This window comes from Pinus tabuliformis, chromosome 4_1, assembly GCF_031772625.1.
Source record: "Pinus tabuliformis cultivar Carrire ecotype Pingquan chromosome 4_1, CPIR1, whole genome shotgun sequence".
NCBI lineage: Eukaryota > Viridiplantae > Streptophyta > Pinopsida > Pinales > Pinaceae > Pinus > Pinus tabuliformis.
Window position 1 is genome coordinate 408,563,029 of NC_142303.1, and position 2,980 is coordinate 408,566,008.

A 2,980-nucleotide genomic window follows, 5' to 3' on the forward strand; every position below is an offset into this window, starting at 1 on the left:
CTAGTGTTACTTCATCTTTAAGAAAAAAACCCCACTAATTGTCTTGAAGATGAATCATACTATTTGGTTTGAAAGCCTTGATAAAATTTTCTGTTATATGAATTTTACTGAAAAATTATTGTCAAACAAATTATGTGAACAGAAATTTAAATTCAAAAACAATAATATGATATGACCGCCCTCAGAGTCCAATGTTTCAGTGCGAACTGAGTGTTTTAAGAGAAATATCATAAATCCATTCTAAAAAGCATTACAGTTACAGCATCTCTGAACGGATCGACGTTTCTAACTTCACCTAGACTGCAAACCAAAAGAAAAAACCGTTAAATTGACGGATCTCTTCAGTATCTCGGGGAGAGGCAGCTGCTTGATAAACGTCTTCTGCAGAAAGCGACAGCTTCAAGCCTGTTCTACACCTTCAAATTCGGAATTTTTCCAATCACAAATTCAATAATCCCTGATATTGCAAGATATCCCTCCAATTACTCTTCCTGGTTCTGGCTAAAATTTCAATGAATTGAAGCCACCTTTCACTGAAAACCTTATTGGACAGCTGCCGTATTAGAAAACGTCAGCGGGGTTGGACTAGCTAGGGTTTGGGATCCGCACTCTCGTTCCATGGGGTAAAAGTCGAGGACCTCATCTAGGCTTAAATTCTGACCGGCCGGATCGTTCCTGCCAAGAACGCTTAAAACCTGGTTAAAAACAGTTACCTCACAGGGTATGGTGAGCCCGCCTCGGTGATCGAAGCCGAACTCTTCCTCGGCCCGGTCGAGCAGGGTTCGAAACACGGGGCGGCTCAAATAACTCGTCGGAATGATGAATCGCCTCCTTTCTCTTCCCACGTACACCGCCAGGTAACCCTCCGGCACGTCAGGCGGGGGCAGCGCCCGATTTGTGCTGCAATCTTGATCAGAGTCATCGGAGATTGGAGCGCGGTGATTCAATATCGGGGACAGACTGCACAGGACCGCGCCCGACGGAGCGTTCCGGCTGCGAGCAATCATGTGCCATTTCTTGACAAGTTGCCGTAGCCTCACAATCTGACGGATTCCATCGATTTTTTTCCCTTTCATCCTCGATCCCAGCGATCTTTACAGAAATTAGCAGAGAAAACACTCGATCCCAGCGATCTTTACAGAAATTAGCAGAGAAAACCCTCGATCCCAGCGATCTTTACAGAGATTAGCAGACAAAACGCTAGCTCTGCTATACAAACTGAAAACCCTAGCTCTGATATACAAACAGTTCTCCGAGACAAAATTAAAGATAATATCAAAGCAATCTGAGCAGCTAGCAGATGAATCCAGTTCGTACTTATGTAAAATTTAAGGGCAGAAATTGTTGGCAGACAGAAATAAGACCCTAACTACCCTTCCCAAATTTAAGGGCAGAAATTGTTGGCAGACAGAAATAAGACCCTAACTACCCTTCCCCCCGTCTAAAGATAATTCAACCAACACCAAGTTTGTATTTCTAACCACTTTCTGAAACAGAGGGGCCTAGTTGAGTCATCTGTTTGGCTAAGAATCCAAATGAAAAGAATCCAGAATTGAGAATCCAATTGAAGAAGAATCCGGGAATTGCACGATTATTGAAGCTATTGTAAAGATATCAAGAATTTTGTGGTGGGAGGCTACAGCGGGCCCTTCGTCGCACGAAATTGAAATCCATTGGACCACCGCTTCAGAAACATCAAAGCTTTCTTGTTCCACCGTACGAGCTTGCGAATACTTTGAGGCAAGAAACACCCCCTGGAGTTTTAGAAGTTTAAACATCTGCAGAAACGTCTCAGTGCAAAACGAAATTCCGTTGGCGTTTTGCGACCCGAAGTCAATTGGCATTTAATTGATGTCCGCAAACATCGAATCTGTAAACGGGTGTACGTTATCAATCAAGCTTTAGTTTATATTACAGACAAAACATTTGCGATGAGATTCTTAGCGTTTATCTTGTTGACAAAACTAGATTTCTTCAATCAATTTCAAAATTATTGGCAACCAGATTTCTTCAATCAATTCCAAAATTATGGGTGACCTAACATTTTGAAGATATCCTTTGCAGAAGACTCTGTGGTTGAGAGGTGGACTGGGTGGGAATTTGCCCAAATTGGGCAGCAGCCGCCTTCGTGGAGGAAAAGATTATCGTTATATGGAATGGAATTTTAATAGAGAATATCCAAAGTTACTTTTATGTGGCACTTACTTTCTAGCTATGTGAAGGTAGAGCGTGTGAATATAAATGTTTTAAAGAATTAATAAATTTTACTTTATAGTGTATTAGACTTTTTAACTCCGGCTTTATTAATGTTGAGAGAGATTAAATTTCTTTGAGGTTTAAAGATTAGGAGTAATATGAAAAAGATCACGAGTAATATGAAAAGCTCGTAAATGATATAATGTTTAATTGAAGGAAGAAAAATATTACAAGATTTAACGTAGAAGTGGATTAGTTTTTTATTTAGAATTTTTTTATCTTAACTAATTAGTTTAAAATATCCATGATTAAGAATACTTGACACAATAATTAGTTTAAAATATCTCTATGCAATAAAGTTAACTTTATACTTAATTTAGTCTAATTTAAATATTTATTATACAATTATCTTTTATTTTCAAATTTTTATTATAATATTTAAACTTAAAATTATAAATGGAGTAAATTCCACACCATTCTATTAATTCACACTTTAAAAATTATAAATATTATCAGATATCTCAAGATGATATATTAATTTACACTTCATAAATTATAAATATTATAAAATATCTCATTATGACTAATATGAAAGCTCTTAGATTAGGAGTAATATGAAAAGCTCAGAGATGATACATTTTTAATAGGAGGAAGAGGAATATCATATGATTTGAGGCGGAAGTGGATTTGTATTTTTATGGTGGTTTATTTGCAATATATAATAAAAGGAAAATGAATATCATAAGTTGTAAGGTAAAAATAAATTTATAATTATATAGCGGTC

The 2,980-nt window shown here is 37.0% G+C and overlaps 1 pseudogene; it reads right to left on the reverse strand.

Moving 5' to 3' along the window:
- Positions 1–211: 211 nt before the first annotated feature.
- On the reverse strand, positions 212–1,589 carry LOC149176049 (protein SMALL AUXIN UP-REGULATED RNA 9 pseudogene; annotated as a pseudogene).
- Between the last annotated feature and the right edge of the window lie 1,391 nt (positions 1,590–2,980).